The sequence below is a fragment of the Pinus tabuliformis genome, chromosome 6, assembly GCF_031772625.1.
Source record: "Pinus tabuliformis cultivar Carrire ecotype Pingquan chromosome 6, CPIR1, whole genome shotgun sequence".
Classification (NCBI taxonomy): Eukaryota; Viridiplantae; Streptophyta; class Pinopsida; order Pinales; family Pinaceae; genus Pinus; species Pinus tabuliformis.
In genome coordinates this window covers 1,096,721,531-1,096,745,223 of record NC_142292.1, presented here as the reverse complement: position 1 = coordinate 1,096,745,223, position 23,693 = coordinate 1,096,721,531, and the positions used below count along the sequence as shown (strand labels likewise).

The following is a 23,693-nucleotide window of genomic DNA, read 5'->3' as shown; positions in this document are numbered from 1 at the left end:
ATACATATAGATATAGATATATATATATATATATATATATATATATATATATATATATATATATATATATATATATATATATATATATATATAAGATGATGCATATTACAATGAGGGTCCCCATTATAAATACCTAGGCAGGGAGCTTTTCCACTAATGGACATGTATTTTTGATAAGACATATCTATTCAAAAACTAATTAACTATCATTTTTTATTTTTCCACAAAACATAGGTAATGAAGGGTGTTGTTGACAAAAATGTTCTATCTCTTAGGAGGAATTTTTTTTTCAATAATTTTTTCCACTTAATGAGATATTCTTTAATTATTTGTGATTGTAATTTCTTTTCTCTAATGGTAATGATTCCTTTTGGTTCTAAAATAACTGTCCCTTCATCATCGTACTTGGGAAGTGTTGTCCCTGTCATATGGTGTTTACCTAGTACTCTCTTGAGGAAAGATACATGGAAAACATTGTGAATGTAAATTTTATTAGGGAGGTTCAAGTTGTATGTTACTTGGTTGATATTTTTATTAATATAATATGGTCCATATAACTTTGGTGCTAGTTTTTTCTTTCCTTCTTATTTCATGGATAACTATTTGAAAGGTTGAAGCTTAAAAAATTATCCATTCCAATCACAAGTTATCTTTCTATTTTGTTTTGGTTGGCTTGTTTTTTCATATGATTTCTTGTGATATTTAATTTTTCCTTGAGTGTCCAGAGGACTTTTAAGTTTTATTCTAATTGATCCTTTATCATTGGAAATTTTGTCTCCTTTATAATTTTCCATTCATAGGGCACATACAACAAAGAGATTGAAATTGATTTATTTTGGCTAAAGTATGATAAGTAGTGTACATAACAATGATGCTAAGCTTCCAAATATCTATTAACAATTTTTTATTGATCATCTATTTGGGAGTGATAAGCTGAAATCATGTTGATGTAAGTTCCAATTTTTATGAGAAATTCCATCCAAAATTTCCCTGCATCTCTATCACTAACAATGTTTTTTGGAAAACCATGTAATTTGTAGATTTTTTTGGAAAATACTTCAGCAATTTGTTTTGCATAGTCAAAGTTATTTACTCCAATGAAGTGTGCATGATTTGTGAGTTTGTTAGCTACTACAAGGATTTTTTATTTTCCATTTGACATAAATAGCCGTTTCAATAATGTCCATCGATATTTCTTCCCACTTTTGGTTTAAAATATGTAGAGGGTGGAGTAATCTAAGAGTCATCGTTTTCATTTTAATTTCTTTGGAATTGATCACACTGTGCTGAATGGAGCCGAGGAAGTCAGTTTACACTCCTGTCCCCTATTAGGATGGAACAAAAGCAAGAGATAAGAACTACTCCCATGATGAGAGGAACCATCTCCCATCCATCCAAGCTATATAAACCCCTCTTTTGCCAAGCTAAACTAGTTTTGGATTGAATTTGAATGATCAGCAAGACATCTATAGATTGTAACTTTCTAGTGTATGTTTGAAGGAGAATAGTGTATTTTGGTTTGGTTTGAGACTAGAGGGAAGAGGCCTTAAAACTTCCATATTTGGGGCTATCCATGAAGTGCTAGCAGAAGTGTGGGAACTCGGATATGTCGGAGGAGACCAACAATGTCAAGGCATTAGTTGTAATCTCTTTCTGATTTATATGAATACAACTATTGACTGATTTCCTACATGAAGTGTTATTTTACATATTTATGGCTTAATGTTCCTTGACCTATTAAGTAGGTTGAATACAATATTGTACGCTATCACGTTTGTTGTTGTTGTTTGTTTGCTTGTTTCTAATATTTGAAGGAAGGAAATGGAAGCTAGCAGGAGTGAGGAGGCAGGATCATCATCATTCTAAGAGGTAGCCCCTCTTAATTGATTCTAGCTTAAGGATATTTTCCATAGATTATTTGTTTGTGGCTAGACCCGCTCTCTCGGTCTAGAGGAATTGTTTGTGTCCACACTGAGAATTTACCCGCACCACAAATTGGTGACTCTGCTGGGGAGCCAATCTTTCTGCTTGATTTATTGTCATTTTATGGTTTTCTGTGAACTTTTCTAGTATCACCATTTCCCTTTAGTTTTCTCTGCTTTGCCTGGTTTACTGCTATGAGCCTGAAATTTTGCAGTGGCAAGTCTGGTTTTAGCCTTTTAAAATTTTTATTTTTTTCCTTGAATCCTTGGTCTGTGCGTTTATGTTTCTAACAGTCGCGCCGATCAGCGCGAGTTTCTCAAAAATAGTCACATCGACCCCCTTCTAGCGCTTGTTTTTAGTTAGGTAGTCACACTAATTCCTATAGGTGAAGATCAGGGTTTACCCTAGATCATAGCCAATGTGTCTTGCCCTTTCTAATTTCTGTCTCTCAACTTGTTTTGACTGTGTTCTCCTTGTCTGGAAAGCTCTTTTAGCTCGGTTTATATGCTTGTTTGATTTTCCATTTCTTCACTTGGATTCTTGTGTTCTTGGATGGTGTATAACCCTAGGGCATCTATATCGTCACCCATTCACTTGTTTGCGTGCTCAGAAAGTCAAGTAGATAGCCAAAGTTGTTCCTTACATTTCGTTTGATTACTCCTCTTGTTGCTTTGATTTTCATTTAACAAGTTTGAAAAGTTTCATTTGTTGTTATCTCTTTTCGAGCATAGATCACATTGCTCATCTTGTTATTGGTTGAATTTTAGCTTCACTGGTGTGAAAAAATTCTCTTTTGTGCTTTGCATCTACTTATGATTGATTGTATTGGAAATGTTTCATTGATGTGAAAAGTGTTTGTGAAAGGTTCATTCTGTCATTTCATTGAAAAATAAATAATTCTAGTTTGCTGAATCAGTATGTTACATTAATTAGCATCATTGAAAGCTAGAGTTGCATCGTCATTTGCATTTGAAAAGAAATGAATTCTCTTTACTAGTGAAAGGACTACTTGAAGTGTGTTTGATAGGAAATCTAGGAATTGGAAAGAGTTTTTCATCATTTTGTTTTCAAAAGAGAAATAGTGAAAAGGTCATTTTGCTTTCAATTGCTTGCTTTGTTGCATTTGAGTGTGTTTTCTACTCTCATTAATGTAGACAATTCATCGAATTGAAAGGGTCTTATCTCATTTAGCTACATATAGGTGTTTTTCGAGTCACATCGATAAGGCCTAAAAACCAAGACATAATTTCAAGATAAACTCTAAAATGTATTCAATTAACCTAAGGCACATTTGAAACCTAACGATCACATTTTAGAAGGTTTAGGCTAGAGACATGTTCCGACGTCTTTAAACCTAGCAGCTATCATTCACTTCAGCACTAGATAGCACTAGTATGGACTTGTGCTCCCTGTACCATCGTGTATATAAAGGGAGACCCCACTAGGTTTCAATCATTTATCCATAAGAATCCAAGTCTACTGCCTTATAAACGTGATACACCGAACATAGCATTCGGGGAGATTGTTTACCCGTACTTCTCGGTTCGCCAAGAGGTATTCTGCAGTTCACGGTTACTTGGTAATCCTTTTTACCTAGATCATCCTTAGTAGTCATTTTGATATTTTTGACTCCCTAAATATAAAATATCACCCGAGCATTTGTCCTTTCGAGCTCATTTCAAACCAAAGTGATAGGGTCACCTTTGCTTCTTTCTCGACTCTTAAAACATGAAAGAGCACCAGCTTGTTTTTGCGCCTTAAAAAATTATTTCCCACAATCTTATAACATTCATGTTAGTCTTTTTCTAGACCACATCATGAGTATACCTTTAAATACATTTTAAAGCCTTGAAATCAATCTCTCTTCTAGTTATTTGAGACAAAATCATCGTGGTTGAACCAACTAGTTCGCCTACTTCCTCTTACTTTCCTCTGTCTAAAAGATTGTCTAAGGAGCCTTTTCCTGAATTTCCACAGCCACTTGAGGACCAAGGTGTTGAGCTAGAAATTGTTCTAAGTATTCAACCTTTTTCATCTCGTCCTCCCCCTTTAGATACTGGGTCACTTTCTGACATTGGCCCAAAATCTTTGGATAATCCTATCCAGGCTCCTGAGAGTCCATCAACTTCTTAAGGTCAGCTTGGACTAGTTGTTTATCCTCTGAATCCTTTGTTCAATCCTATTGTGATATCACCTCAGTGCCCATACAGTTCGTACGATCAACCAGGTATTCCTTTGGAATTATCCCCTTGAACATCTTTGGTCGTCCATCGTCACCTATTTTCACCCATGGAATCAGAAGGCGAAATCCCAGTCTCTTCTATGGGACATCGGAGGCTTCCACTCCACGAATAGTTGAGGAGCAGGAATATCCTTAACATCCTGAAGGTTTCTCTTACACGGGAAGCATTCCAACAAGTGTTCATCCTGATTTACCACATAATTACGTGAATATAGCTTAGTTGGTTTTAGTTACGCCTACTGCCTCATCATTATATCATAACCCTATTTGGGCACCTGGCGCTATGCCTACCACAGGTCCATTCATTCAGAACCTGACCTCCCAACAGACAGTCTTAAAGTACCTTTGCATCAGCAATGAAAACTCCTGCAGCAGCAAGGGAAACCTTCATTGCAGCAAGGGAAACCTTCGTTGTAGCAAGGACCATCCATGTAGCAGCAAGGCCAAATGATGTCACAGCAAGGACAATTGCAACAATCGCAAGGGAAACCCTCGAAACCATTGCAGCAAACCGTGCAGCAGCAAGTGCAGTATGCACCATAATCTTCCCAGCCTATGCCTTCACAAGGTCAACCTCTATAGCCACAGGGACAACCTTTATAGCCACAAGGTCAACCCTTGCAGCAACAAGGTCAACCCAGGAAGCAACAACCTTTATACTCATATCAACAGGGTCAACCCTTGCAAGAGCAAGGCTAGGGTCAAGTCCTGTAGCAGCAAGCCCAAAATCCTTATGTCCAAGGGTAATAGGTTCACTCTCCTTTTGTCCAAGGACAACAAGTCCAAAATCCTTATGTTCAAGGGCAGTGAGTGTAAAATCCTTACGTCTAAGGGTAGCAGGTCCAAAACCCTTTCGTCCAGGGGTAGCAGGTCCAAAACCCTTATGCTCAAGGACATCAGGTGAAAAATCCATATGTCCAAGGTTAGCAAGCTCAACAACCTTTTAACCTATATGTTGCTTATCAACAGCCTATGGCCAGACAGTTTCAAGGCCAGAATCCTCCCTACAGGCAAGGTAACCTATAGTGGGGGAAAAATCAAATGCCATATGGGCAGAATCCTCTGCTATGGGGACAAAATCCTTACCAACAGGGATGGGCCCCGCTAGTTGGGCCCCCTTATCGACCTCAAATGCCTTTCAATACCTAATTGTCATTCTTGGCTACATTGGAATTGATAGATGTGTCTAGACTCACCAATGACCCAATTCTTCATTCGCCATACTGGCCTCCAGTTCCATCCAAGATTCTAAGCGATTGTCCAAATTTTTAAGGAAAAGAGAAAGAGGATCCTCAAGCCCACGTGATGACATATCACCTCTAGTGCTCGAATTCCTATGTTGATGATTCCATTCATCTTCAACTTTTCCAATGAACTCTTACATGAATTGCAGCCAAATGGTATATCGAGTTACCTCAAAATACCTATCATGACTTTAACACTCTCGCCATGGCCTTTCTCACACATTTCCAGTTGTCGGTTCGCTATGAAACTGACACCCATCTACTAATGTCACTCAAGCAAGACATTGCAACCGACATCCCCGATCACATCCATGAATGGTGACGTAGGCACCATCTGATTAAGTTTGATATTCTTGATCAGTTGTTTACCAAGTGGTTCAGCAAATCCTTTGTCAACAAAATTGTTAAGGACATTGCTATGGCTGGATACATCACTGAGGAACAAGCCATCATGCATGTCCAATATCTATACCTCGTCTATTCACAATCCGACATGTTATATGTTGTGTTACCTGATGCGCCCAGACCATCATCTAATATGGCGACATCTAAGTCTCCAACTACACCTCCTGTTGATGGAGTAATTAGTTCAGTGACTCAGTTCCCTGCAAAATCTCCTTCCAAACAGAAATCGGTCTCCAACACTGCTCCTAATGATTCCTCTCTCAATTCATCCAGCCTTGGTAAAACCTCGAATGTTCACGCTGTCCAGTCTGCTGCAGCGGATAAATCCTCTAAAGGTAAGAAGAAAGGCAAAGGCAAAGGTAAATTCGATGCCTCGAAATAGGGTCCTCCCAAGTCATCTATTGGTGATGCTTCCCACCAGAAAAACAAGTATCCATGCTTCATTTGTGAGGAGGATCACTATACTAAGGATTTTACCAGATGGTCCGAAGTTAGTCGTTTGCTCGAAGGGACCCCATTTGTCCTGAAAGAACCCTTTCCATCCGAGTAGACTCAAATGGTAGACTAGCCTCAGTCATTAGTTTCCTCAGGTTCACAAGTGTTCATGATGAGTACCCCGATTAACATGGCTACTAGGTCAAAAGATTATCAAACTCCTACCCCAACAGCAGGGAAAGAGAAAGAAGGTACCCCTTCTTCTTCTTCCCTGTCCAATTTTGGTCCTCTCCATATAGAGCGACCTAATCCCGATTCCGCCATTCAACCACCTTCTCGAGGTGTGCAGCAAAATTCCTCATGCAATCCCAATGCTCAAGCCACTCATCATTATAACATTGTTGAGGTTTTGGCTCAAGCGCCATTAGCTATGTCTACTCTCAAGGTCCTTCAAAGCTTTCCTTCTCAGCGGAAATCGTTATTGTCAGTTATTGGGGGTATTGATCCAGCTGACTCTAATCTCATATGTTTTGACCAGGAAAACCACGTTTTACATTTACCTCATCAAATTGCCTTTCTCATTTAGGTGATCATAAATGAGAAAACCATTCATACGACCACCATCGATGAAGGCACTTCTACCTGCATCATGTTTGTCGCTTGTTGGAAGGAAAATTGTTCTCCTACTCTGAACCAGTCCCCTAACACTCTGGAAGCTTTTGATGGACGTAATTCGTGACCATTCGGTGTCCTCCCCAACCTTGCCATTACTTTGGATGGAAAGACAGTACACGTCGAAGTAGAGATCATTGATGTTAATATTAACTACAATATTCTACTCGGACGAAGTTGGACCCATGCCATGCATGCTGTAGCCTCCTCCCTTTTCCATGTGATTTGTTTTCCCCATCAAGGGAAGATAGTCATAATTGACCAACAGTCCTTCTTTGCCTCTTCCTCCTCAGATGGCAATGTTCTGTATGTCAAGAACATCGGTGCTCCTTATGAGAGTGTGGGGGCAGGACTCTTTAAAGATCCTGCCTTGATGGGAATTTTTCTGCTCCCACCTCCTCATGTTGCCTCTATCAACATGATTTTAGTCAAGTATGATCCTTGGGTCATTCGTTCACTGGATCTTGTCGATACATGGGGCGAGATTATGCCGTTAAGCCCCGCCGATATTGATTACGTGGAAATTGTTTCGACTTCGCCTTCGATATCCTCTGATCATCCTTTTTCGAGAACATCTCTCGATGCGTATTCTCAATCCCTGTGGCTTGGTTCTTCGAAATCTTCTAATCCCTTAGCTGAGAATTTTCTTTCTAACAAGAGTTTCATGGAAGTAATGTCTCCAGAGGAAGTACCTTGGAATGACACTCATCATCCTTCCTTGTTCTTACCTGGCCTGGTGGTCATCTCTATGTGTTTTGGGCAGTTCTCCCCTCTACTGCCTATTGACATTCCAGTTTCTCCTGACATTGTCAATATCTTTCAACTAAAGGCACCTTTATCTCTTCATAGATTCAGGTTTTTTCTCCCTCCCCAAGTTTTCACCGCTTTCCCATCATTGCAATGGGGTTTCCATCTTATGACTCGTAACCCTCCCTTGCTCGGGGGGCATGGGGGCACAACCTTATATGAGTTATACTCTATTATTTGGCCGAGTCAATGCTTACTCATCATGACAACGGTAAAAATCTGGTTTTCATCCATGTCGATTGATTGCTCGAGTCCAAGTATGGATTCTCTAAAAAAGTACCATGCTTAGGTCATCTTGCATGGCTAATTTTGTACAATAGTGTGAGATTCATTCTTGTACAGTGTGGTTTGGTTTGTTGTTATGCAAGTAGCTTTCTTGCTTATTATGTTTCTTCCTGCTTTGTAGATGTCGGTGTCTCCTCACATCAGTTTCGCTGATGGTGCTTGTCGTAGAACCCAGAATCTATCATCCCTAGCATGGGCCATTTATGACCCCCATGGTGAGTTAATTTATCTTCAAGGTATTTGTCTAGGTCAAATAACTAATGACATCGCTAACTATACCGCAATTATCGAATTGTTGTCAGAAGCTATCGCTCGTGGCATCCAAGAATTGGTTGTCAACCTTGATTCATAGCTTGTTGTTCTTCAATTCAACGGGTAATAGAACATCAGAAACCCTCAGATATTGAGAATGTATCTACGTATTTGTCTACTAGTGAGAAATTTTTATTACATTACATATCATCATATTCCTAGGCACATGAATACATTAACAAATGCGTTAGCTAATTATGTGTTGGACAGACATTTGTGAAACATGTAAGAACTAAAGATACAAAACATTTGTACCATAGTAAGCAAGGAAGTATATCATATATATATATATATATATATATATATATATATATATATATATATATATATATATATATATATATATATATATATATATATATCTGTCGATAATGTTTGTCATACATAAAAACCCCAAGAAATAATATGTGTTCAAATACATCAATGGATAGCACGCCTTATACATCCGTGGCTCGCAAGCCTCAAAAATGTGGAATGCTAGACCTATGCACTAAACAACATGATGCTCATGGTAGCATGTAACTACTTAGACTACGCAAGTCAAAAGTCGGTGGATTAGATCTGATACCCTCACCGTATGCCTTTGATACTGGCGTGGGACATCACCCATCCGGGCATACTCTGGGATACCATGGGTCAATCCCTCGAGGTTCCGCACGATCTCCTCCTCATTGTCACTTCCTTCCTGATAAGGAGTGACCTCAAACTATCGAGCAACACGCCTGGCAATCGGGGACATCCTGGCAAGGTGTTTTGGTCCAACATCTACATTTATAAAATCAAAATGTCATGAACACATATATCTCAAAAACAATAAAATAAATAAATTAAAATTGTTTTCTTTTACCTCCATCATCATAATCCTCCCCCTCTAGGAACAGCATATCTAGATCTCTGCAGAAGTCGGTATTGCTGTAAGGCCAATCCTCCACTACGATCAGCTGTCATTGTAGCCACGAGAAGAAGGCAGGATTATAGGACATCTAATGGCCCTCGGTAATCCTAGGCATCAATGCACTCCAACGGACCATCTGTGGGTCTCGTGGTAATGGCAGTTCCACCTCAGCCACCTGGTAGTGGAACAATGGAACCTACTCCAGGAAGAAGGGCACTAGAACAAACCCATAACAAAACTACTTCAGGTTTCCTGCCTTAGCTTTTGATAGCTGCTACTTCATGTTGACCTTCATAGCTTCTGCCCAGTTGAAGGTAGTGGGTGCCGTACAATTGATAGCATACTGAAACTTTGACTTGTTGGTCTCATGTTGCGCTTGGGCCCCAACCACTCTATTGATGGTCAGTAGCAACACTCTCAGCACAAGATCCCGACAGTCATAATCTCGATCTTGCCACCTTTTGATTTGAGTGCTTCTGGGTAGTTTTCTGCAAGTAGCATGGTCACACTTGCCCCAACAGGCCTTGACCCATATAGATTTACTGGCTCCCCTCTTTGTGAAAGTCTTGTGATGAAATAAATTTCTGGAGTTTCCAACTCCAGTTCTTGGTCATGGATCATGAAAAATTCTCAATTCACGTCCCAAAGACTGATCAGATAATGGTGCAACTCATGTTGAGCACGTAGAACTTGTGTAAGGAAGAATTTGAGGATCCCACAACTCCTCAAAGCATTCAAGTAATTTGGGTCATCCATTGCATGAGTGTCAATATCCTCATGCTCGCGTTCCTCCCAATCCACCATTTTTCATGATTTTTTCCTTGCAAAAACCATATAATCAAGTCAATAAACATATTTGGCTAGGAAAATTTGGATTTAATTCGACAAATTAGGCAAAAAATTGAAAAAAGAAATGTTCACGATGTCAATGCGACTATTTTAAAAACAGTAGCATCGACGATGTTCTTGACAGTCTTCATAGCCCCCAATTGGCGTGATTTCGTGCCCAGAAATCACGTCGACCGAGGGCGAATTTTTTTTGACAAAACCTCCTCAAAAAATCCAAAAAATGGTTAAAAATAGGTAAAATAAGCATGAAAATGGAGCTTAAGGTCTTGACTCTTACCTGCAACTGATGAATCGAAGAGTGCCTCCGCATCTCTCGTAATCTGCTCCAAAAAAACTCGGGCACAAGTGCGTATAAAGGTCTTCACACTGTTAGTGCTCAAATCTACCTTAGGCTGAAGGAAGGCAAGATTCAAGATAACACCATACCACGCTCAGCCTCATAGCTAGCCCTACGAGGATAGGAGAGGGCTCTCTTCGGGTCTATCTCGACAAAAGATATTCAATAGAGCCTAAGATGACCCAAATACAAAACTGATAATGATTTTTAGGCTAGTAAACTGATAGGAAAGAGTTAATTCAATAAACGGTCGAGTTTCTGGGCTGTATGGGACAAGGACAGCATGAGCAGAGATTTAACCAAAGGCACAGGATATTTCATAAGGCGAGATAATCATGAGTTTTAGTAATCGAATTGAATTTAAATGGGGTGAAAAAACTGTTTAAGAAAATTGGAAAGGGAATTAATGTATGAATCCTTTCCAGGAAGAAGAAAACACATGAAGTCTGAACACTTTCTCAAGGCAGAGCAATGAGTGAATTCTACCTTTCTCACTTAAAAGTATTCCAATGGAAACTATCATGAATGAATGGTGAAACATAACAAAGACATATGAAACATAAAGGAAGAAACACATGCTAAATTCATATCGCAAGAATCTTATAAATCAGAGCTGCACCATTTAATTAATCCTCTGTCAAAACTGTATAGTGATAGTGCTGGGTTTTTTCCTCCCACACTTTTCCTCAGAACTCTCCCCTCCTCAAAAAATGATTTACAATAATAAAAAAGCTCAGAGATGGGAAAACAAATTGATGAAAATAAGGAGTCGTTTCAACTAAAATTACAAGAATAGAAAAAGTCATCCATTTGCTCTAAAAACATAACATCGTTCCCCTTGAATTCCTCTGATGGCCAATTGAAAGACAAAAACTGGAGTGCAGATCCATTTGAATTGTTAACTGAAGTCATAAATAGGAAATCGAATCCTATTCTTCTGCTGTGGTAGGTATTCTGCGTTTAATTTGGCTTTCAGTTTTTGACTTTACGCCTTCCATCTGCCATTTGAATGAAAACCAGCCTTTCAATAAAAACGCCTTTGAACGAAGACTTTGCCAGAAAATCCATCGGCGACATGAATTTGATTTCCATAAGAATGCCAACATTCCACCTGTACATCTACAGTTCTGTAATAATCCACAGTCCAAGCTGCAATTTCTCCTTTAATACCAGTGAACATATATGCACTAACAGTTCCTCGAGAGTTGAACATTTTGATCAGTCCAATGGGAGTAAAAGAGATGTCGTTGGCTAACGTCTTTAGAGGAACAACTGCAAAAACTTCATGCTTTAAGAGTAATCGATAAACCTGCACCTTTAGAAAGACAGACAAGCTCTTCCCCTCTGTGAGAGTATACAATGGAATCACCGTCCCAATTTTCATCTGCAATATTTGGTAAATAATCTACATCCATTGAGCGAATGGCACCAGAAATAGCTTTGGGTTGGGAATCGTGAACCAGGTTCTTTTTTTCAACCCTACACTACCGGCACCTTGACAATTGAAGACACAGAGAACTCCAGTATGCTTGTTAAATTTCCAAAATTTTTAGGAGGTTTGTCCCATCACGAGTTGGATCAATAAACAAGCAATTTCTTGTAGGCTTTCTTGAAAGCTATGCTCGTAGTAAGGATCCATCTGGAAGAAGGATATTTTTGAACAAGTCAAAATCATGTTTACCAGGTTTGTCACTGACATAAATTGAGCACTCCCCAACAGCTCGGGCAGCAGCATGGTATTCATCCATTGGATGAAGACTATGAAACACATCCTAATTAGGTTGCATAAACTCTCCAGTAGCATGCCAAATATAAATATACTTTAAATTATGGGTCTTCTTTACTTGTGTAACAATGTGTCTAAGGCCCAAAGCGGGATCCTCTTGTCTCTGCCTAGTCTTTCCATCTTTTTGAAACTTGTAATTCTCTGTCATATGTGTCAACTGATTTGCAAAATTTTCTGAACTACAAACTGGAGGAGGCTTTGCATTAGGGTCCATTTCAAAAGATTTCTAGCCATCATCAAGAATCAGAAACTTTGGAGGTGAAAGATTATTTGAATTTGAAAAATCACAAAATGTTGATGAGTTTCGGGCTGGAGGGCTCAATGCACCGCGCGCAAACCCAATGCGCCACGTTGGTTTGGTGCGTCGTGCCCTTGGTTATTTATACTGCAAATTTTCGCATAATGCGCCAAGCGCATTCTATGCGCCGAGCGCATTCTATGTGCCGCACTCCAACCTTTAACACAGTCATGGCCTTTCAAACTGCAGTTTGTTCTTCAACCTCCAAATTCGTCTTTGCTATAAGATTTTGTGAATGTAACTTGACACAAATGATTTATATAACTTGGAGAAATATCTTGCAAGAGTTGGATTTGATTTTTTTTTTTCTTCCTCCCAAATCCCATTTTGTAATGTTTTTCATTTTGGCACTTTATCATTTAATGAAACTTCTGTCCTTTGGCTTTCTCACTGACTTTCTGAGTTTTGAGCTGATGAACTTGGTTGTTTTTTACAGGGATATTGGCGTTGATGTTTGGCAAAGGAAAACCAGAGCCTGCTTTGAAAACTCCATTGTGGAAAAAATACATGATTATTACAAAAAATGAATTCGACAATTTCTTATTCAAAATGAAATGTCCTCAAATGTGTTTGATGATGAACTTTTGAACTAAGAACCTCTTCAAAAACCATCCTCATGGTCTGCAGGCATTATTCGACATGTTTGAAGACCAACCACTAGACCTAGACTCTGAAAATAACTCTTTTTGACCAAAATAGCATAATGACTATGAATGAATGAAATGAACTTTCATGAACATAGAGAAATTTTGACTAGCCTAGGCAGGTACAAGCATGAGGGAAACAAGAACACCAAACCCTTCCGTCAGACAATGGCATGCCCCTAGCGAAATGCAACGAAGTGAGACGAGCGAGACACCTAAAAATGAATTGCAAAAGGAGAAATGATCTCTAATGGAGGGCTATAAGGATCGACTCTAACATGGGCTCTAATGGGGATGGTAGCTCTAGCTCCTTAAGGTGCCAAGAACTGCAGATCTTTGGGAGAGCAGACAGTGCCTTCGTCCATTGGGCTATGGAGTCATTATTTCGACAACCAACACATACTTTGACACATTTATTGACTAAAACTTGACTCAAAGCGACTCAATTGTGAAACTGAAATGACTGAAAAACTGACTCCACAAACTGTACTAAAAAATACTAAGACCTGAACTTAAAACTTAAAGCTTGGTGGAAGTACATGGCCACCCGTGTTTCTTACAAGGCAATATACGATCAAACTATATCAAAATGCCAATGTAACCAATCAAGCAGATGCCTTCTTGATTGATTCTCCTGATCAGATCTCCTGGTCAACAGTAGATACTTGTAACTGGGCATCCAAAAAGCTAATTGACCCTGATCTCCTTCATCACCGAATATTGCAATAAACACCTTCACTGCTGACTGCAACAGATTTGCCATTGGGTCCTGAAAAACATGAAGATTTACCTCCTGCTGAAGAAACAAGGGGTCCATTTCTTGTGATGTTGATCTCTTTTCACAAATAAGAGTATGTTCCTAGTCCTCAAAAAATTCGGAACAAGTAGATGAGAAGATCTCTGTTTCAAAGAACATTTCAAAACATGAAACCTAGGAAGAAGAATCTGAAATGGCATCCTGAATGGTCTGATCTTCGGTAGTATGAACATCTTGCAGGTTATCTTCATATGATATGACAGCCAGATTCTCATTACATTCATTAATCATAAGAAAAGAAACTTCAGATGTTTCGTGAAACTCAAGCATGACATTTCTATCATCTATCATAAATTCATCCAGAGAAACTTTTTCACCTACTTGAACAAAGATATCCTCTTGCTGTTCATGAATTGACTGGATTACCTCGTTAGGAAGGCTGTGTTCTGATGAGATGAGGGCAGTTAGGTCTGTAACTCTGTCTTCTTCATTTGAGGCAACCTCAACAATGCAATTCTCTTCTATGAGAACCGGAACAACATGTTTTTCCTCATCACAATCTGTCTCTCGATTTGGTTTATCATCATCATTTTCTAAGATTGGAACATCATTTTCCTGCGTATCCTCATTTATTTCAACCAGATATGAAATAAAACTTCTTCTTTCATCATTTTCAGCCATATGGAAATCTTCAACCTGCTGATTTTGATCCTGCTGCAATGTTTCCTCTGAGAGTTATGTGTGCTACTGAAATGGTTTTTCATACAATGCTTCCATGATTTCTCTGTCCATCAAGTCATCACGCCCATAAAAATGCTCAAGATCTTCAATAAAACTATGAACATGGCTACAACAGTTCTGAACTAAAGTCAAGGATGGATATGATTCTTTGTACCTTTCAAAGAATACTGCATGAAAATCTTTTAGACAATAAATAGAAGCAGGTGGGAAACTTTCATACCAAGATCGGGCTTCGTCTTCCAGAGTAGCCATAAACATTTTAATCAAACAGTCTTCAGGAAAATCGATCTTTAATTTATGCACATGAATGTGAAATTTCACTAGATGAAGAGCAGCGGCATTACCTTCACATTTCTGAACATAGGCAAATTCTGAAGCCAATCCACCTTGGGCATTTTATTTGGAAAACCTGGGATGTGACCTCGACTCATGGGAGCATATCTTCTTGCAACCCATTCCATCTTGAAACTCTTCCAACTACTGATCTTCCTGTAGTGGAGTCACCATGAATTATTGATTGCTGAATTCTTCAGTGAATGGAGTCGCCAGGTGAATGATTTTTAGCCTTCTTGTGTCTGATCATTGTCCACCATCAACAATCAGCTCTGAACTTGAGATATGTACTGGGGCAAAACAATATTCAAGCAAACCATTTTCTTCCCCAGTGGAGTCGCCACTATGTTAGTGCTCAAATCTGCCTTAGGCTGATGGAAGGCAGGATTCAAGATAACACCATACCACGCTCAGCCTCGTAGCTAGCCCTACGAGGACAGGAGAGGGCTCTCTTCGGGTCTATCTCGGCAAAAGATATCCAATAGAGCCTAAGATGACCCAAATGCAAAACTGATAATGATTTTAGGCTAGTAAACTGATATGAAAGAGTTAATTCAATAAATGGCCGAGTTTCTGGGCTGTATGGGACAAGGACAGCATGAGCAGAGATTTAACCAAAGGCACAGGATATTTCGTAAGGCGAGATAGGCATGAGTTTTAGCAATCAAATTGAATTTAAATGGGGTGGAAAAACTGTTTAAGAAAACTGGAAAGGGCATTAAAGTATGAATCCTTTCCAGGAAGAAGAAAACACATGAAGTCTGAACACTTCCTCAAGGCAAAGAAATGACTGAATTCTACCTTTCTCACTTAAAAGTATTTAGCTGGAAATGATCATGAATGAATGGCTAAACATAATAAAGACATATGAAACGTAAAGGAAGAAACACATGCCAAATTCATACCGCAAGAATCATATAAATCAGAGCTACACCATTTAATTAATCCTCTGTCAAAACTGTATAGTGATAGTGCTGGGTTTTTTCCTCCCACACTTTTCCTCAGAACTCTCCCCTCCTCAACAAATGATCAGAGATGGGAAAACAAATTGATGAAAATAAGGAGCTGTTCCAACTAAAATTACAAGAATAGAAAAAGTCATCCATTTTCTCTAAAAACAGAACATCGTTCCCCTTGAATTCCTTTGATGGCCAATTGAAAGACAAAAACTGGAGCGCAGATCCATTTGAATTGTTAACTGAAGTCATAAATAGGAAATCGAATCCTATTCTTCTGCTGTGGTAGGTATTCTGCGTTTAATTTGGCTTTCGATTTTTGACTTTACGCTTTCCATTTTCCATTTGAATGAAAACCAACCTTTCAATAAAAACGAATTTGAACGAAGACTTTGCCAGAAAATCCATCGGCGACATGAATTTGATTGCCATAAGAATTCCGACATTCCACTTGTACATCTACAGTTCTATAATAATCCACAGTCCAAGCTGCAATTTCTCCTTTAATACTAGCGAACATATATGCACTAACAGTTCCTCCAGAGTTGAACATTTTGATCATTCTAATGGGAGCAAAAGAGATGCCTTGGCTAACCTCTTCAGAGGAATAACTGCAAAAACTTCATACTCCCGTGCTTTAAGAGTAATCGGTAAACCTGCACCTTTAGAAAGACAGACAAGCTCTTCCCCTCTGTGGGAGTATACAATGGAATCACCATCCCAATTTTCATCTGCAATCTTTGGTAAATAATCTACATCCATTGAGCGAATGGCACCAGAAATAGCTTTGGGTTGGGAATTGTGAACCAGGTTCTTTTTGTCAACCCTGTACCACCGACACCTTGACAATTGAAGACACAGAGAACTCCAGTATGTTTATTCAATTTCCAAAATTTTTAGGAGGTTTGTCCCATCACGAGCTGGATTAGTAAACAAGTGATTTCTTGAAGGCTTTCCTGAAATTTGTGCTCGTAGTAAGGATCCATCTGGAAGAAGGATCTTTTCGAACAAGTCAAAATCATGTTTACCAGGTTTGTCATTGAGATAAATTGAGCACCCCCCAACAGCTCAGGCAGCAACATGGTATTTTCCCTTTGGATGAAGACTATGAAACATATCCCAATTAGGTTGCATAAACTCTCCAGTAGCATGCCAAACATAAATATGCTTTAAATTATGGGTCTTCTTTACTTCTTTAACAATGTGTCTAAGGCCCAAAGCGGGATCCTCTTGTCTCTGCCTAGTCTTTCCATCTTTTTGAAACTTGTAATTCTCTGTCATATGTGTCAACTGATTTGAAAAATTTGCTGAACTACCAACTGGAGGAGGCTTTGCATTAGGGTCCATTTCAATAGATTGCCAGCCATCATCAAGAATCAGAAACTTTGGAGGTGAAAATTTATTTGAATTTGAAAAATCACAAAACATTGATGAGTTTCGAGCTGGAGGGCTCAACGCGCCGTACGCAAACCCAATGCGCCGCGTTGGTTTGGTGCGCCGTTCCCTTGGTAATTTACACTACAAATTTTCGCCCAATGCACCGCGCGCATTCTATGCGCCGTGACTACTTTGTGTGCGCCGCACTCCAACCTTTAACACAGTCATGACCTTTCAAACTGCAGTTTGTTATTCAACCTCCAAATTCGAGAAATATCTTGCAAGAGTTGGATTTGATTTTTTTTTTCTTCCTCCCAAAACCCATTTTGTAATGTTTTTCATTTTGGCACTTTATCATTTACTGAAACTTTTGTCCTTTGGCTTTCTCACTGACTTTATTTCTCACTGACTTTTTGAGTTTTGAGCTGATGAACTTGGTTGTTTTTTACAGGGATATTGGCGTTGATGTTTGGCAAAGGAAAACCGGAGCTTGCTTTGAAAACTCCATGGTGGAAAAAATACATGATTATTACAAAAAATGAATTCGACAATTTCTTATTCAAAACAGAGTTTTGAACAAGAAATGTCCTCAAATGTGTTTGATGATGAACTTTTGAACTAAGAACCTCTTCGAAAACCATCCTCATGGCCTGCAGGCATTATTCGACATGTTTGAAGACCAACCACTAGACCTAGACTTCGAAAATAACTCTTTTTTACCAAAATAGCATAATGACTATGAATGACTGAAATGAACTTTGATGAACATAGAGAAATTTGGACTACCCCGGGCAGGTACAAGCATGAGGGAAACAAGAACACCAAACCCTTCCGTTAGACAATGGCATGCCCCTAGCGAAATGCAACGAAGTGAGTCGAGCGAGACACCTAAAAATGAATTGCAAAAGGAGAAATGATCTCTGATGGAGGGCTGTAACGACTGACTCTAACACACACAAAGGTAAAATGGTAAATGGTAAAAAATAATTACTTTTTCCTCCTTTAATTCCTTTTCCATGAAATATTAGGGTTTTTTAAGTATTTTTGACCTATTTTGCCTCCGGAACTGGATAATGCATTTTCCTTTTGTGCAGCAACAGGTGATGGATTATCGATAATGGTACTAGAGTCACGTTTCAGCTCTTTTCTCAACTCATAAAACTCAAATGAAAAGAGTGTAGAGTATTTTTCCCTTTTTGACTCGTAAAAGAGAATAAAATGGGGGGTTTTATTTCAAGCTCTTTTCCGACCCTTTAAACACGAAAAGGTTATCGAGCGCTTGTCGTTTTGAACTCGTTAAAGGCTGTAAAACATCATTCACCCAGTATACGTTTACCCCTTTTTCAGGCTGGGATTAACTATTTACAAAAAAGGTACTCCTTGACTGAAATGGTCAAGCGGTTCTCTCAAGTATCATTTTCTACCTTTTCAGGCTCGAGAGACACAAATGTACGAAAAGGGACCATGTGTAGTTTTCTTCTCTATGTCTTTTTCAAACTCTCTAAACATGAAAAAGATACTTAGTTACACCTTTGTCGGACTCGTTAAAACATTAAACAACAATGGATTTGTCGCCATGATGGACGTGAGCTTCTCCTTCTTAAGGCTCATTAAACTTACTAGGTCGAATTGGTCCGAAGGATCAACTTACAGTGCAAGCACATGCTATCCCCCTCAAGCTTGCGTTAAAAAATAATTGGGGTACCTGCCACAAATGGTGGGGGAAAATTAGAAATTATATCAGTTGTGTTAGTAGCTCACTCTTGAACATGACACTTTCTGATTCGTGTTGGGTTGGGGTATCCTCCTTTTCATCATTGACCTTCCTAGTTTGGTCCGTTCATTTTTTCCTTCCATTTGATCTCTGCCACATCATCATGACCAATGATCTTATGGATCCAAAAGCTATCGAACTCTGGAGTTGTGTCACCAATATGTTCAAGAGGTAGTCCTTCTGTAGTTACACTTACTCCTGATTTTCTGTGTCATCTGAAATCATTTACCTCCCTTTGTCTCATGTCAATGATGTGGGACACATCATGGACCTCCTTCGACATGGTCACTTCCTATCAAGTTCAGCTCATTATCCAGGAAATTGGCCAAGGGACTCCCTTCCAGTACCTTAGATCTTGCATACCCTAATGGCAAGTTCTTCACACTCGACGACAATCTCACATCATGGGCTTTCGATCGGGTGATTTCACAAGTGTTCGACATCAGTTCCTTTATTCACATTCCCTGAACTGTGCTACTGGTACCTTGAGATCCATTGTCATTATTGGTGGTTTCTCTCGCGCTTATTAACAGTGCACATCATTGACCACTAATCAAGCGACTTTATAGAATTTTCGACTTCAATACATTCATTCACATGTTAGGATTTGTACTTTGATCAGGTCGTTTGGAGCATAAGACCCTGGGCTCATATCACACCAGTCTAGGTTGCGAGGAAATGTGACATGATCATGTTGATATACATGTCTATTTCAGATGGATGGTTGCGACCATACCTTGGTTTCGTTATGATCCTTTCTATTGGATGGCTACGCCCATGTCTTGGATCCATTTACATGATATTTCTCTAGATGGTTACATCCATACCACGAATCATGTATCATTTTTCAGAGCTTTTAGTGATGTATATGTATATATGCTTGCTTGTAGGTTTTCCGACGATGGACTCTGGTTCCCTGCATCCACTTGTAAAGAATTTCACCCCTCACTCTAGTTCGACCTTCATGCTTTAGGGGTAATCTGTTACACATCATTTTTTCACTGTCCCTGTACTCCCCATCCATGATCCTAGAGGACCTCTACAGTGAACCCAACATGCATTCCCATCATGAAGAAACTCGCAGTATGTCCCTCTTCATGAGCAGAATAATTCCCCTTTGCATCATTTCCCAAGAATCTTCCTTTTATCCTAGTTTACAGGACCTGCGCTACTAACCAGTTTCCTCCTCACACTGATTTTTAGAGATTAAAACTAGCCCTATCACCATGCGGAGCGATTGACACCTTTTCCAGTTGCCCCGATCCTCTTTTGGAAATTTTTTAAAATATGGATTCGAAGCTTCCAGCTCTAGAAGCTTCGTAACGAAACTCTGGTAGATGGTTGGGCTGGATGGAGATGAGGAAGTCAGTGTGGGCTCCATTCCCCTATTAGGATTGAACAAACTCAAGATTTAATACCTTCTCCCATGATGAGAGGAACCATCTCCCATCCATCCAAGCTATATAAACCTCTATTTTCCCAAGCTAAACTAGTTTTGGAGTGAGTTTGAATGATCAGCAAGACATCTATAGCTTGTAGCTTTCTAGTGTATGTTTGAGGGAGAATAGTGTGTTTTGCTTTGGTTTGAGACTAGAGGGAAAAGGCCTTAAAACTTCCATAGTTGGGGCTATCCATGAAGTGCTAGCAGAAGTGTAGGAACCCGGATACATCGGAGGAGATCAGCAACGTCAAGGAATTGGTTGTAATATCTTTCTAGTTTATATGAATATAATTATTGATTGACTTCCTACATGAAGTGTTATTGTACATCTTTATGGCTTAATGTTCCTTGACGTATTAAGTAGGTTGAATACAATATTGTATGCTATCACGTTTGTTGTTGTTGTTTGTTTGCTTGTTTCAGGTATTCAAAGGAAGGAAATGGAAGACAGCTGGAGTGAGGAGGCAGGATCATCATCAAGTGGAATAGCATTCTAAGACGTAGGCCCTCTTAATTGATTCTAGCTTAAGGAGATTTTCCATAGATTGTTTGTTTGTGGCTAGACCCGCTCTCTTGAGCTAGAGGAATTTTTTGTGTCCGCATTAAGAATTTACCTACACCACAACCCCTTCCAAAAAATGCTCTAAATAAACACACATGTATTTCTCTTTGCAAGTCCTGAGATTCCTTGAGAACCTTGGGTTTAAATATTTAAATTGGGGTTAGGTAAATTCTTCCTTGATAAGAAAAGATGTAATTTTTCTATTCATATTTTGAGTTTTGAATAGGATTATGGTCCACATTTATGGATTATTTACATATTCACTTCAAATTTCATTGAGCCATTCTAGAATTACAATTGAAATTGAAACTGGTGATGACTCTTTGTCTTTTCATGGGAGAGCATCTACTACTATGTTGTCCTTTCCTTTCTTGTGTAGTATCTTCATATGAAAAATGGAAATTTTATTGACCCATTTTCATTGTTCTATAGAAAGTGTCTTTTGTTGGAGAAGGTGTTGAAGACTATTATGATTCTTTCATATCAAGAATTTGCTTCCCAAAATATACTCTCACCATTTGGCTAGAGTTTGCAAAATGGCGAGCATTTCTTTGTAGTATGTAGATTTTAGATATTCTCTTCTATTGAGATTCCTACTTTAAAATGCTATAGGGTGGACATATTGCATCAACACTGCCCTATTCCTAAGCATGAGGCATCAAACTCAATTAAAAAAAGGTTTTGAAAAATCTAGATTTAATATAGGGGTGGTGGACATAATCTCCCTTAATATTTAAAATTGTTCTTCTTTATCAACCCATTGGAATAAGTTCTTTTTTAAAAGTTTTCTTAAGGGGGTGGTTATGCTAGTATAATTTCTAATAACCCTTTGAGAATATCTTGTTAAGCCCAAAAATCCTCGTGACACGGAAATGTTAGTTAGCCTGGGCCATTTTATGATCGATTTACTTTTGTGTGTGTGTGTGTGTGTGTGTGTGTCATCAAAGAAGACTAGAATAAATTTCTTTAGGTAGGGCTAGAAAACTTAATTAATGGTTTCTTGGAATGTGGTTGGAAGATTAGTTAATAGGAATGGAATAAATTTGAATTCATAGTGCCCTTCATGATTTCAGAAAGCAGTTTTTCCACATATTCTAATCTTGCTATGATTTGTTAGTATCCTAATCTCAAATCTAGCTTAGAAAAATTCTTGGCTCCATGAAGCTCATCCAACATTTCTTTTATGAAGGGAATACATTTTTTTTTTAATTGTTATCTTATTCAATCCTCTATAATGTATGCATAGATTGAAATACTCATCCTTATTTTGTACAAGGACTACAAAATTTGCATAAGGGACTTCTACATGTTGTGATAATACCACATCTTAGTAGATCTTGGTGTTAAATTTCCAAATACCAACCAAATTTATTTTCTCGCCACAACTAATTTTATTCCCAACAATTAATTTATTTAGCCAAATAAATATTGAATTAATGAAAAATACAATCATTGGTATTTTTAACGTCTAGAAATGAATATATGCAACAAAATTTAAATAAGAAAGATCAATCACACATTGAAAAAACAATTCACCCACAACAATTATCCATCAGTTATTAATATGGAAAATATAGGTTTTCAACCCATAGAGTATAAGGAAAATACAATAACTAGAAATTCTAACTCGGGCCCACATAAGATGAATTCGACCCAAGTAATTCAAACACCTGGAAATCAGCCTCTGGAAGAAATCAACCTAGAGAAATTTAGCCCAATCAATTAGCTATAAATCGACCTTCTCCCTCCTTTCACATTATCATTGTGCCTTAGGAAAACTCGCCCCCCCAACAATTCTAATTTCTCCAAATCAATTTGACCTTCCTCCAACAACTTGACCCTGCAATCTCCTCAAGTTGGCCTCCTATATTTGTCGTCAATTCTCCTATACTTCTCCTCCTCTGTGCTCTAGTCCACTAAGCCATTCCTACTAGATAAAATCACTCTCTTTGTGATGACTCACTCTCTTGAGTTCTTATGTTCCTTCCCCTCTTCATTAGGCCTCCTTTATAATCTTCATTAAGCTAAAATCCCTAACCCTAATCTCCCTTATAGAAGATATTGGACATAAATGGTTGAGATTATTTCTAAGTCACTTAAATAGTTAAATCATTTGGTTAGGTCTCTATACTACTAGTGTAACCCCTTATTTTATTAATGCAACCCCATTATTATGTTGTTGTTCCCATGTGGTTCTCATATTGTTATTATTGTGCCCCATAAAAGCCCACTATTGTTATTTTTGTGCCCTTACATTATTATTGTTATGTCGGCTTTGATTATATTATGACCCCTTAGACTCCTATATATAGAAAGGAGGTCTTGTCATTTGTATCCTCAAAGAATTTCTCATTTGTGAAATGTAAATGAGGTTTCCCCCTTGAAGAAGTTGATTTATAAGGCTCTGATATTTCTTTTCTATTTTTTTGTGAGCTTATTTCATAACATTTGGTATCACAACTTGCATTCTAGGGTTTCGTAATGCCAAATAGGCCATCGTGGAATTTTCACTATATCGTTTTCTCTGCAATGGTTCAGAAGCTAAAAAAAAACCCATTTGAGCCAAAATCATTCTTAACTTCGGATCAAATCTTGTCTCGCTATAGATTCGGAGATAT

At 38.5% G+C, this 23,693-nt stretch overlaps 2 pseudogenes; both read right to left on the bottom strand.

Moving 5' to 3' along the window:
* Positions 1-11,430: 11,430 nt before the first annotated feature.
* Positions 11,431-12,406, bottom strand: LOC149262744 (putative galactinol--sucrose galactosyltransferase 2 pseudogene; annotated as a pseudogene).
* Positions 12,407-16,285: 3,879 nt separating this feature from the next.
* Positions 16,286-17,268, bottom strand: LOC149262743 (putative galactinol--sucrose galactosyltransferase 2 pseudogene; annotated as a pseudogene).
* Between the last annotated feature and the right edge of the window lie 6,425 nt (positions 17,269-23,693).